This window comes from Perognathus longimembris, chromosome 8, assembly GCF_023159225.1.
Source record: "Perognathus longimembris pacificus isolate PPM17 chromosome 8, ASM2315922v1, whole genome shotgun sequence".
In the NCBI taxonomy this organism is placed as follows: Eukaryota; Metazoa; Chordata; class Mammalia; order Rodentia; family Heteromyidae; genus Perognathus; species Perognathus longimembris.
Genome location: NC_063168.1, coordinates 63,796,445 through 63,810,217, shown reverse-complemented (window position 1 = coordinate 63,810,217; position 13,773 = coordinate 63,796,445). Strand labels below are relative to the sequence as shown.

The 13,773-nt window shown below is 49.2% G+C and overlaps 1 protein-coding gene across 5 annotated transcripts in view; it reads left to right on the top strand.

Annotated features, from left to right (window-relative positions):
* The first annotated feature begins 1,242 nt into the window (after positions 1-1,242).
* Klhl29 (kelch like family member 29) overlaps positions 1,243-13,773 on the top strand; it is a 287,642-nt gene continuing 275,111 nt past the window's right edge. For all 5 annotated transcript variants that reach the window (XM_048353357.1, XM_048353356.1, XM_048353360.1 and 2 more), the window contains exon 1: positions 1,243-1,897. The gene's annotated coding sequence lies outside the window, so the exon portion shown is untranslated. The remainder of the gene's footprint in view (positions 1,898-13,773) is intronic.

Sequence of the window (13,773 nt, the reverse complement as noted above, 5' to 3'; positions counted from 1 at the left end):
ACTGAAGGAAAGGGGTCCACTGACTAAAACCTCCCTCTGCCCGGGGAGATGGGGGGGGGGGGGCGGGGATAGGATGGGATCCCTGGCAAAGCCCCTTCTCCTACATAACTCCCTACCCTACTCCATCCCCTCACCACTTTCCCTCAGTGTTTGAGCCCCCGTGCAGGGGGGAGGAGTAGGGGGAGGGTGGTGGGAAGGAGGATGAGGCCCAGGAGCCCGGGTCTTCAGTCTGGGAATGGGAGATGGAGAAGGGAAGGGGGAGGAGAACAGCTCTTTCCCCTGAATGTTAAAACCAGGTAGGAAGAGGTAGGGGGAGGAAGGAGAGGTCAGAGAATTAAAAACAAACGAACAAACAAACAAGACCTAGGGAGTTTGTAGGGGAAGGAATGAAAGAAGAAAATGTTCTGGCGAGATGGAAAAACTCATTAGTGTGGCCACAGGCCTCCAGCCAAACGTTCCTCTTCGGGTTGAAGTCCAGAGAGCCCGTGTGGACCGCATGCGGAGCGCGAGGGGAAGGGGCCGGGAAGCCCGTGTGGCCGCCGAGAGGTGGCTGGGGCGAGGTGGAGGTGTCAGTGTGGGCAGACGAGGCCGTGTGGCCCAAGTGATCCCCGGGGCGGGGGGTGGGGGGTGAGCAGGAAAGTTCCAGGACACCGGGGAGCTGGGAGCAAGGGCAGATGGCGGCCGGGGGGGGGGGGGGGGCGGGGGCAGGAGTGGCGGCCCCAGGCCACCGCGGCTCCTTCTCGTGGCTGGAGTGTCACAGGGAGAGCGGCAGCTGGAACACGATTGGACTTTTCTTTCTCAAACTTTTCTAGCACTTTCCTCAGGTGTTGAGAGCAGACCCGGAGCTCGCCCGGGTCGCGGTCCTCTTCCAAACCCGGGCCGGCGGGGCCCAGCAGCCATGGCCACGCGTCCGTGCAACGTCCACCGGGCGCGGCGGCGGAGTCTAGGCCAGCCGGGAGCCGCTGCAGGGGGCGGAGGCTGCGGACGGACCGGCGGACGGACCGGCGGACACACCCGCTGGCAGCGCGCCCCGGGCCGGCGCGCCACGGCCCCGGGGATCCCTCGGGCGCGAGGGGCAGCGAGCTGTGCTGGGCCCGGGCGCCCCGCCTCCCCCTCCCTGCGCCCCGCCCACCCGGGCGCCCGTGATTGGCTCCGCCCGCCCCAGGCTGCGCGCCGAGTCCCGCCTCCCTCGCAGCTAAAGCAGACGGTACCCGGAGCGGAGCGAGCCAGAAGGGAGCATGGTCCCCGCGCCGCGGCCGCGCCAGCCCCCGCGCCGCCGCCGCCGTCGCCGTCCCCGCCACCGCGGATCTCGCCGCAGCTCCAGCTCCAGCCCCGGCCCCGGCTCCGCAGCGCCCGTCCGCAGCCCCAGCGATCGCCGCGCCTGAGCGCAGCCTCCCTCCCCCTCCCACCCTTCCTACCCCCCGCCCGGGAGCCCCGGAGCCCCGAGCTCGGAGCCCGGAGCCCGGAGGCAGCTCCAGCCCCGCGGCCGCCGCGGCTGTGGGGAGAGGGCGGGGGCGATGCTGCCGGAGCCGCCGCCGCCGCCGCCGCCTCGATGAGAGCCGCGCCGCACCGCGCATAGCCGCACAGGCTGACAGGCAGAAGGACTGACTTCCCTCTCCCGGGCATCCTCCCTGGGCTGCCGGGAGGCGGCGGCGGCGGCGGCCGAGGAGGAGGAGGAGGAGGAGAAGGAGGAGGAGGAGGAGGAGGAGAAGGGAGAGAAGGCGGAGAACAGAAACGCGAGGAGCTGGACCTGGATCCATTTCTCCCGGCCAGGACGCGAGCGGCCCCCGCCACCGCCACCCGCCGGCGCCGTCCCCTATTCATCAGCCCTCCTGCGCCCACTCGCGACCCCGGGCTCTCTGCGCGTCGGGCCGGGGCCGGAGCGACGCGGCCGCAGGTAGGAGCCGAGCGCGGTTGAGGGGTGGCGGGGGGGGGGGGCTGGGATGCGGCGTGGGGCCCCAGGGTACGGGGGCGGGAGCTGCCCGTGCCGGGCCCGGCTAGGGAGCGGGGCCCTGGAAGCCCGGAACGCTGGGCTCCGCTCTCGCGGCAGTGGCGGCGGCTGGAGCCTCCCGCGTCTGGACTCACCAGCATGCCGGAGCCCTTGCGCCTGCGCCGCTCCGGGGGTTTAGAAAAAAAAAGGGGGGAGGAGGAGGGGGAGAAAAACTTCCTGCCCCCGAGTGTGTAGGTAAGGGGCTGCCCCCGGTGTGTGTGTGGGGGGGGCACCGTCTCGGTGCTCAGGGGTGCTTCCAGCGAGTCACACACCCGGCCCGGGCAGCCCTGGGGCTGGGCCCGGCAGCGCGCAGCGCACCACTCTCCAGGCCACCTCCCCCTGCACAGCGCAGGGCCCCGGCTGGGCTGGGGGGCCAGGCGGCACCGAGGGGGGGGGAACTGAACCCGGGACTGCCTCTGTGCCAGGGGAAGCCAGGTAAGGGACGCTGCCCCGTCGTACGCTCAGACCCTGCATTTGGGGGGGACTGCGTTTCCTCACTTGATCCTAAGTAACTTTCGAGGTAGAAGAGCTGGGAAGCCGTGGAGAAAGGAACCCACAGAGATCTGGTTCTCACTATCTCCCCCCGCCTCCCCGCCCGGCCTCCTGCCCGCCTCCCTTGGCACCTGGCGGGGGCCGGCGCGTCGGGGAGGGCGAAGGCCGAGGGGGTGGTGTCGATGGGGAGGGAGGGGTTGTTTATATGTGGGGTAGCGGACCCGGGTTCGCGTCGTGTGGCGGTGTGGACGCGCGCGCCCCGGTTGCCGCCGCCGGGTGTGTGTGTGGCGGGGCGGGCGGGCGGGGGGGGGGAGCGGGTGTGCGGGCTGGCGGCGGTGGACTCGCGCCCCGGTCTGCGTGGCCTGGAGCCGACCCAGAGCGCCAGGGTTATCTGCGGTCGTCCGCGGGTGCCCGCGCTGGGCAGCGTCCGCTCCGGGCGGGCCCCCGAGGGAGAGGCGTGCTCGCCCGCCCGGGGCCCGGAGCGCGAAGCCGGGCGAAGGGGGGAGCCGGGGGTAGGTCGTCTCCCCCCACCCCGGCTGCTCCCCGGGGCAGGGAAGGCGGGGACGCGCTGCCTGCCTGCGGCTGGCGGTGTGGACGAAGGTGTGTGTGTGTGTGTGTGTGTGTGTGTGTGTGTGTGTGTGTGTGTGTGTGTGTGGCGGGGGGGGGGGGGGGTGGTGGCGGTTGAGAGCCAGTTTCGGATGCCAGGGTCCCGCGTGCCGAGAAGCAGCCCGTCGCCGTCCTGGGGCTCTGGGATCGAAACGCCGAAACGGCGGTCAGTTGTCAGGTCCTCCCGCGCGTCCCCGTCCGGCCCCCCCCCCCCCACCTCCTCCTCCCCAGGATCGGCGAGGAGCGGAGGAGCGGCCGCCGCTGCCATCTACGCCGCTCGGCGCCTCCTCTCCCGGCGAGGCGAGGCGAGGCGAGGCGAGGCGATGCTCGCGCCGCGGCGCGCCCCGGGCGGAGCGTGGACGCAGGTATTTGTGTAGCGTTAGGCGAGACCTCCTCGTCGCCGCCGGAGGGACCGGACGTGCAGGACGCCCGGGCCGCCGCGGCACCGGAAAGTTCCAGTGGTCAGCCCCGGGACGCCCAGGCTCCGCCGCCGCAGGCTTCCCGGGCCCCTCTTCGGCGGAGCCACGCAGGGATCTGCACTCTCCTCGCGGGGACAGATCTGTCCTGGTTACAGCTGTATTTACCCTAATTTAAGCCTCTTTAAAGCCATGCGTCTAGTCACCACAGAGTTGTTTTCCCCCTAGCCGTGTGGTCTGACTGCTTAACTCAGCCTGGGAAGGACGGGTTTGAGAAATTCTTGGCGTTTAGGATGAATGGCAACAGATTTTAATTAGCCCATTTTTTATTCCTGACTTGGTTTTAATTAAGCAAGAAGGTTTGTAAAGGTGACTTTTAAATTTTTCATTGGGGGGGGTGGATGGGAGGGTTGAACACTTTTCTAGATTGTTCATCTCGTCAGAGGAAATAGGTCCAGTAAGCACAGGTAGTCTAACCAGTAAGGTCTGGTTGGCGTGCAGGCATTTCATTAGTCACAGCCTAGGTAAAGAGCTGTGTGCCTCCAAAAGACCCTGTCTCCGTCCCATACATACATTGTTCTGGAGTGCTTTTGATTTATCACCTTGCTTCAGATCAGAGAATTACTAGCATGTGTGCCCTTAAACCTTGTACGAATTTAATGACATTTAAATTAGTTTATAGAATGATGCAATTTTAATAACTTTAGTGCACGAGCATCTTATAAACCATATTTATTCATGATTGAGATAAAACGATTTCCCCTGTTCAGTCTTCCCTGTTTTTTAGGACAGTTATGGAAATTCATAGGTCTCCAACTTTCATTTGCAAGCCACAATTCCCAACGAAATACCTAGAGTTTTACCGAAATAAAATATCCTATGGTAGCCATGGTAACAAATAGATTAAGGGTTATTGGTTTTCATCTGTATGTGGTAGGGGGTGGAGACCTAGTGTTGTGTCTCTTTAATTATATTTCTAATGAGTGGTGGTCATAATTCAGGCACTCTCTGTGGAGATAAGCTAGATCAGAATTCAGTGAGAGGCTTATTGGAACAAAGACTAGTTGAGTTCAAGAGAAGGACTTCCACTAACAAACTATGTATATGTGTGTGTGTGTGTATGTGGATATATATACATACGTATATGCGCGTATGTCTGCACACACACACATATATATATAACAGAAAGCAAATGGATTAAAAAACGTTTTTGATTTGCTGTTTTTTTCAAATAGGTGAAAATTGAGTCAGTCCCTTTAAGATTAGAAAATGTATTTTGCTTATAAGCTATTACCAAAGCAACCTTTAAATTCAGCCCCTGTTTTCTAGGAATAAACACATTAGAAGTGTGGCTGTTGGTGTAGATGGAGTGTCACAGTTTGTTATCAACACCTGTCAGTCTAAGTGAGGCATATCATTAGTCTATTCAAATCTTGCCTATTTCAATATTCATGCATTTCCATGGTGATCCCTTCATTTTTGTTTACTTAGTCAACCTTATAAATCTTTGGCATGAATCTCAGTTGTGCCATCTTTTTTTGTCTTTTGTTTTATCAATTGATTTGTCTGCAAATCATGCCGAGCTTAAAACATTTCCTTCTTTCCTCCCGTTAGTTTCCAAAAGTTGACACTATTTCCAACACCCAACAACACACAGATATAAAAGAGTTAATTTTTTTCCTGACAGACTCAAATAACACCATCAATGCTTATGTAGTTGTATTGCTTCTCATTTTATGTGTGTGTGTATGTGTGTGTATGCATGAGTTATTTGTTTTTTTCTTCTCTTCCTTCCTCTTCCTGCAGGCTTTACTGTAAAGCCATCTAATTTATGGCCAGGAGATACCAGTTCAATCCCACAGAATTGACTAAAGTTTTTCCTTTCTTTTTCCTTTTGTTTTTACCTGCCTCCCTCGGCTTCATTATGGCTTAAGTATTCTTTGTGTCTTCATCTGTATCTAGCTTAGAGTGACTTCAAGTTTGTGTATTTGAGTAGGTCAGTCTTTCTAGGATCTTTTCCAGTAATGGCCCAAACCAGAAGGTTTTAGAACATTAGAGGATTTTTTTCTCCAAATACAATATACATTTAGTTGCAGCACATAGTGTCTCTAGAATCATAGTAACATTTTGTGTCTACAGAACAGGCAGATATACTTAATTTTGTTCATCCACTTTTAACTGCTTTCTAATGATGCGATCCCATGCTAAACACTCCCTTGTATATTTCAGAAATATCAAGGCAAGCATTAGCACGCTACTGACTTATTAGGATCAGGCAAGTAATTACAACACTTAAGTTCAAAGTCAGAAGGAGAAATGGAATTATAACCAACCTTGTGATTCTGTAATCAGTCAACTAAGCGCCTACTTGAGGGTAGGATGTGGGAGAAACACTGTGAATAAGAAAGCCAACCGTTGGCTCTCCTGAGTGAATATAAACCCAAGGCATTTAGGGAAAAAGAAATCTCTTTGTGAACAGATAAGTCATATGTTCCTCAGGCCTTTCTTAGTAGCTTGCCCTATACTGGGCAACTGTAGACATGAATGTTTAGAAATTGGAGAATACTCCTGCCTTTGCATAAGATAGCCATTTATAGCTAGGCACTGGTGGCTCACACCTGCATTTCGAACTACTCAGGAGGCAGAGATCTGAGAATGGTAGTTAGAAGCAGCCTGGGCACTAAAGTCCCTGAGATTCTATCTCCAAGTAAACCACCAAAAAGCCACAAATGGAGGTAGGTACATCAGCCAGCCTTGAGCAAAAAAGCTAAGGGGCATCACCCAGGCACTGAGTTCAAACCCCAGTAGTGGCACAGAAAGAAAGAGAAGGGGTGGAATATAATGGGGAATCACTGCCCAGGCCCTAGTTCAAGCCTGTTGTGTGTGTGTTTTTAACCCTTTATTATTGCTTAAAAAAAAAACACACAAAAAAAACTAGGATCCTCTTCTAAAATGCTAAAACATTGGGGAGCAATTGCCCGAAAAGAACTTAACATTTACAGTCAGTTTTACCAAAGAAAATAGTTTAAATAATTTTAAGAAGAAAAAGTAAGTCATAATCCTTTATCTGAACATTGGATCAAAAACGCTGGGGTAAGAACCATTCTGAAATCAAACTCCATAGTTCCTCCAGCAGCTGCACAGGGCCTCTCTCTCTGAAAGTCAGAGGTAGGAAAGCCAGTGAGCCCTGTCTTCAGGGACTCGTGGGGAAATTGATCATCAGAAGTCCAGGCAGAATCCCTCCTGAAATGGACTTCCCTGTTGGAGGAGGACCTTTCCACCTTCGGGATGGGAAAAGGGAAGAAGATCTCTCATTTTCTACGAGGCAGAGGAGCTTCATGAAACCCACACGGTTCAGAGACTGTGCTGCAGCTGTCTGCCGAATGACTAAGAACCTGAAATGAGAACCCCAGGAGCATAGGTACAGCAGGGACCCTGGCATGGGCAAAGAGGACAGTCCCACACACATTTCAAGACTACCATGGACCCTCCAAGTGTCTGTTTTATAGTTTATTTCATAGTTTATTTTATTTGAGGTTGGCAAAGTTTAAAAAACTATTGACCAACTTGCGATAAATACATAGTACACACATACATCCTTGCATATATGTGCACACAATCTATGTATGAGAATAGATGCAGACATACATTCTACCACTTCCTTTTAAAATTATGGTTTTTAAAAAACATAACACCATCCTTTCTGTTTTTATGTGTACACTTTAGTAGTGTGAGTATTTTATGTTGCTGTGCAAAACTTTTTTGTCTTCTGATACTAAAACACTGCTCTTTAAACATTGACTCGTTCTCTTCTCTAGCTTAGTTTCTGTTTCAATACATGCAGCTACTTCGGATACCTCATGGAAGTGGACTCACACAGTGTTTGTCTTTTGTGACTGACTTCTTCACTTCAGGGTTGAAGGTTCATCACATCAGTTGCATGTGACAGGATTTCCTTGCATTTGGAACTTGAATAATACTTTATTTGCGTGTGTGTACCACATTTTGTTTATCCATTCATCTGTAGGGGGACATTTGGATTGCTTCCACCTCTTAGCTGTTGTAGTAATGCTGCTATAAATCCGACTGTGCAAATGTCTCTTCAAGACATTGTTTTCAGTTCTTGTGGTATATAACCACTAATACTTCTGGGTGTATAACCCAGAAGTGAAATCGCTGTATTCTGGCACTTTTAATACCAACAAATGTAGGTCTTCTGTTTTAAGAGACGTGGTGGGAGGCAAACATAATAATGTCAAATAACGAATGCAGTGGATGTTACTGACATTTGTTCTTCCTTTTCTGTGTGTGCATTGACTCGCAAGTCCATCCAGTCTCTTGTGCTCCAATGTCTTTGTTTTAGGGGTTTGCGTGCATTAAAGTGGGTGACAGCCGAGGCTTCCTATGCGAGTTGAAGCCTCTCTCTCTCTGCAACCTTGGAAAGATCCTTCAGCTCGCTCAGCTTCCGTTTTCTGAAAACGGGAGGAGTAATAGCAGCTGTGTAGCGTGGAAGTGAGGCTTAGCAGAGGAAACTCCGTAAAACCTGCATCACAGACAAGGACTTTGCAAAGCAGAACTGGAGAGAACAGTTGTGGAGAAGTAGCAGCAGCAGCCCAGAATGCCCAGAAACCATGAGCCCCTAGCCTGCTAAATGTGAATCATAAATGTTTTAACGGTACACCAGGACCTGTATACATGCTGTACCCCGAGAGCGTCATTATTGCTACTTATTCTGAAAAGCATAGGAGATTTGCATTACAATTCCAATAGCTAAAAATACCCTTCATTGCTTTGATGTATGAACTTTTAATTCCATTTTTAGTATCATAATTTTAGAGTTCTTGTAGAATTTAGAGGTCAGCTAGTCTACCTATTATTCATTCACCAAACCTTTATCAAGCCCCAATAATATAATAATAATAGTTTCCATTTGTGGATGCCCACTGTATTTTCATACTTTACATATATTATCTCTAATCCTCATATCTACACTTCGAAGTAGGGATTATCCATACTTTACAAATGAAAATCAGGCTCACAGGTAATCAACTGGCCCAAGGCCACAAATCTAGCCATACTACATATCTGGTTATGAGCGAACACAGATCCCTCAGCTCCCAGTCTGTGTATTTTGTGTGTGTGTGTGCACATGTGCACGCACGTGTGCATGTGAGCGAGTATATGTGTGTATGTCTGTGAGGCATGACTTATTTTTCTCATATTTCAGAGTAAATTTCAGTACATCTGGGCCATTGCTCACTGCCTGTGATGCTAGATACTTCATTGCCCATATTAATTAAAATTTTATATAAAATAATTTTATTGGAGGAAAGATGAATTTACAAAGAACAACCAGGTCCCACCAACATTCACTGTTGAACTTAGGCTTTGGATTGGCCCATCTGTTTCCATTTACTCTGGTTTCTGGAAGACTAATGAGAAAAAAGCTTGTAGCTGCTTGAATGGCATCATTTTCCATTGTGAGCCCACATAGGAAATAATTAGTGAGTCATAAAGCCAATAAAAGAAAGGAAAAGGGAGGAAGGAAGGAGGGAATGAAGAAAGGAAGGGTCAGGTATACATTCAAGGCTAAGAATAAGATTTGCCTCAAAACATTTACGTCCAGAGACAATATCTGATGATAAACATCAGTGTCTACCTTTCAGACTTTTCACTCAGTGATTGTGTAGTTGTATGCACAGGGGTTTGTCATTGTGTGGAGTTTCAGATGCTATAGTTGGTTTTATATCTATTAAACATGCATTGACAAATTCCAAGTAATCTAAATGGAATCTTCTAGGATTTATGACTTGAGACTTTGAAGACTAATTTTCTCCTGGAGCTACATCATTCCAGTGATAACTTGGGATCTTTCTGGCACTTCTGAGAGTCAACAGAGTGTCTGCCTTTTGTAGAGCACTTAGAGTTCTTAAATTTGTAGTATTTCAAAAAAGTATTGTTTTAAAAGAAAAATAAAACACCTACAAATTACATAGACAGCTATGGCAGGGCAATAACACTGTATTTTCCAACATCTCCTCTCCTATTTTTACTCTTTATATTAGTTTTTTTCTGCAGATAGTAGAGGGTGTGAACAGAGCCTGGAGCACACACCACAGAAATGCTATTTGCTCCCTATTTTAACTCTTGCAATGCAGTTTCCGTCAGACTTACAGCAGAGCAGAGGGCCTCTGGGTTACAGTGCTTGAGATCTTTCCAGCCGGTGAGGAAGCTATTCCACAGCAAGTGCTGGAGGAGGGCTGGCTACTGCTGGCTGTTCCTGGACTAAGGCGGCCCTCTCCTGTGGTACTCCAGCCCCACCCCCTCAGCCTTTCTCCAGGGCTTGTTTCTACAGGAAAGGTAAAATCAGAGCAAGGCTTTCTTTTTCTTACGGCATCCCATTTTGAGGAGTAGGGCGGTAAGGGAAGAGCATTCAAGAGAACTCTTTTGTGAGAAGCAAATGCTAGTCACAGGCCTAGGCTAATTTGGAGAATCAACACTTGCCAGGCACTTGTGTTTAGCAACATTAAGAAATGGTAAGGAGTAGTGAATCTTGAATTTCAAATGAGAAACCATCTTACCTTTCTCTGTGTGTGTGTGTGCACACGCATGTGTGCGGGCGTGCGCGGGGCGGGGGTAATACTGAGGCTTTAACTCAGGGCCTGGGTGCTGATTTGCTCAAGACTGGCACTCTAACATTTGAGTCACAGCTCTTCTTACGGCTTTTTTCCCTTTCTCTTTTCCCTTTTCTTTTTAAAAAATCTTCCACCCATAGGCACTTGCTTTTGGATCACAACTGCAGCTGAACTTGGCTTCCTGTGGAAAGTTCATGATAAATATTCAGCTCTGGAGCTTATAAATAAGATGTGGAGAAGGCTCTGTGGAAGGAGCAGTTCCTTTCTTATGGTAGCTCCCCTACTGCTTGCCCTGTGACATGGGTAGTGTTATTCCCATTTTGTGGATGAGTTAGAGAGACAGAGCATGTGCCTGAGGGTCAGATCAACAAGTGTGGATGATGAATATAAGATGTACAAGCCTGCCATCCAGCTGTCTGCCATGAAGAAGGGAAAGAGCCAAGATGCCCTTTTCTATGAAATATAAATTGCCATTAATCCCATGTTAAACCACAGTCTAATTAATTACCACAAGTGACACACTATGCTGAGGTCCAGCTAATTTCCCTTTAAAATCTAATATTAATTCAAAGAAACAGAGACCCACTAGTATGATTTCAAGCACCTTCATGCTTAAATTTATTGCCATCTTTGTAAACTGAGCAAAAGTTTGAGTCTGAGTTTACCGTCAAGGCTTAGGTCCAGACTCCTTTTCTTTGTAATCAGTAGGCTCCCCGTCATGCACTCACTTTGACTATATGAGGATTGAATCTTTGAGCATTGTGTAAGTTCCATTTGTGACACTGTTAGAACAGGGCCAGCAAATGCCTTGTTCTATGAGAACAAGTGGTTATTTGGGACTTATCTCAGGGGTCATGGCGCTGGAGGGCACAGACTATCTTTGTATTTTAGCCCTGGGCCTGGCATATGTGCCAAGTATTTACTCTTTGGCTATTCTGGAGAGTGTCTGTGAAGTAAGTCCATGGACAATGGTTGGTCCAGCAAATACTAACGATCCAAAGAGAGGAATGGGGTCTTGGCCCCAGTGGTCCACACAACTGCTACCATTCATTGACCAGTCTCTTCAAGTCACTGGAAAGGAGTAAAAAAATGAAGTTAACCCAGGCATGATCATAGACTCATGCCAGTCCACAAACTGTTACTAGTCTGTGCCAAGATAAATTGGAATAAGCAATTAGAAACGATTGCATTTAGTATTGCCTTGGCCGCCAAGAGTATAGTCCACAGCTCCTCACCCTGAACAAGGCAAGAGACCAATACAAGCAATGCATATCTCATATGGTGAGCTACAGTTGTATATGTCCCCCTAAGATAGTTGCATATGGGTGGGGGGTGGCAGTCAAGACAAGCATGATGAGGACTACATTTCAGTTATTTGAGCAATTGGAAATATAAGCAAAAACCAAGAACCTTGATCCTTCATCACTGATAGAGATAGAGAACCACATGGAAACCTTGATGCAGCCGTCAAAGCATAGAATCGCTCTTCATTGAAGTCAGCTTTGACACTGTCGGGGTACTGGTGGGCTGATTGGTCTAGTTTTGCTGCGCTCAGTTTACCAGGGGCAACTGCCTGGTATTTTCTATCTAGAATATGATTTCCATTTTGGGTAGCTGTAAGGAGGGTCGTGTGCTCAGCCATATGCAGCCCCATTTGGTCTCCATGATGTTGAGTTGCATGAAAGCTGCAGAGTCAAATCCTCATGTCTCCACCTACATCCATCTTGAGGATGTATTGTTATAAAGACAGTCCTATTTTGTCTTCTTCAGAATGCATAGGTTATTTTACATTGAATTAGCTTATTTGGTTTATGTAAAGAAATACAAGATGACTTTACTTATAGAAACTGGAATCAGGTTTTCTGAGAAAAAAAAATCAAGGACTATCGAATTTGGGAAGTGCTGTATTTGGGAGCTGGAGTTTGGGAGTTTGCACATAGCAGCAAGTCTGGCTGTCCTAGCAAAGAGCCTTCTGGAAGTGCAGTGCTGTAATCTATTTGGTCCATGCTGTTCCAACCAGATTTAATCATCAAAACTGGAATAATATTCAAGCTGTGAAAAGACCATAGTTCTTGCTAAAACCTTGGTATGCCACAGGGACACACCAGAGCTTCTCAGTCCACCAACCCACACGACATCCTTCGACAAGGAGCCCTAGGATTGCTTCATGTGGTGTGGAGAAACTGCCCTCTCCCACAGCCAAATGGCACTAAGATTTGACATTTTCTCTTTGCCCCAGAAGAGAAAAGTGATTTTCATAGACATCATGTTTCACGGAAGTCACTTGTTTGACTTCTGTACAGTGGTCACCTCTCGTATGACAGGGATATTTCTTCACTGGCCCCAAGGGTCTGACGAGTTCTACTCTGGCACACCTGGGCAGAGGTCAAGCTACACAAAGGATGGTGTTCTCTGGAGGGAGGGGATATGACTGGGAGACCCGGAAGGCACCGGAGACTGGGACATGCAGGAAAGTCGCAGACAGAGCCACATGTGTAAGCAGATAATGCCTCAGTCTGGAATAAAGACGGGCCACTGTCTTGTCAGCTGCATCCTAGGTCAAGGGCTACAGCCTAAATCTGAAGGTTCTAGAGCAGGGCTGTATTGAGCCCCTTTGTTGCTTCTCTGATGTCTTCCTTCCTTGCCATGGCTCTGCTCTGGTTTCTACTTTAGGAACCTAAGGCTTTCATCCATTCCGAGGATACCACTAAGAGCCATTTTGGGTTCACGAGGAGCCGCAGGTGAGGCTGCAGGAGGGGGTGAGCACTCAACTATGTACTCACAGTTTTTTCTCTGTTTTTCAAAATTTCTAATTTGCCTTCCAGAAGTGATGTTTTTGTTTTGTTTTGTTTTTTCCTGGCATAGATACCTGGGCTGGATCTAGTCTCCGTGATTTTAGGAGAAAGGGAAAGCAGTTGTCTGCCCGGCCCTTGCTGCTGTGATAAGGACTTCCAAGGTGGGGATGAGACCCGGGGAGGAAGGACAGAGTGTTCTCTGGGGACTGAGCCTGTGACAGGAGGGAGGGCAGGACTTGAAATTACAGTTAAAACGTTCAATAATGAACCACCTGACTTTAAAATGGCAAGAAGGCAGGCAAGGTAGTGCACATCAGTAATTCCAGCAACTTGGAAGCCAGAAGCAGGAGTTCAAAGCCATCCTGGTAAAAGTTAACATGACCCTAACTGAAAAACAAAATGCAAATAAAAGGTCTAGGGGCATAACTTAAATGGTAGAGCACTTGCAACTCCCTGGATTAAATTAATTAAATTAAACGGAACAAAACAAAACACCACAGAGAATTCAAATTGACCTTTCTCCAAAGAAGATATACCGGTGACTATTAAGCACATGAAAAGGTGTGCAGTATCACTAACTAGTCATTAGGGAAGGGTAAGCCAAAACCATTCTGAGATACTACTTCATTTCTATTCAGATGATCATTACAAAACAAAAGGAAAAAAAAGAAGAGAAAAGAAAAAGAAAATCTCCAGTATAAGTAAGGATGTGGAGAAACTAGAGCCCTTGTGTACTGCTCCTAGATATAAAGATATAGGCTCATCATAGAAGTAAATAAACTTACCATATGCTCCAGCTGTTCCACTTCTGAGCATACACCCAAAAAATAGTGAAAGTT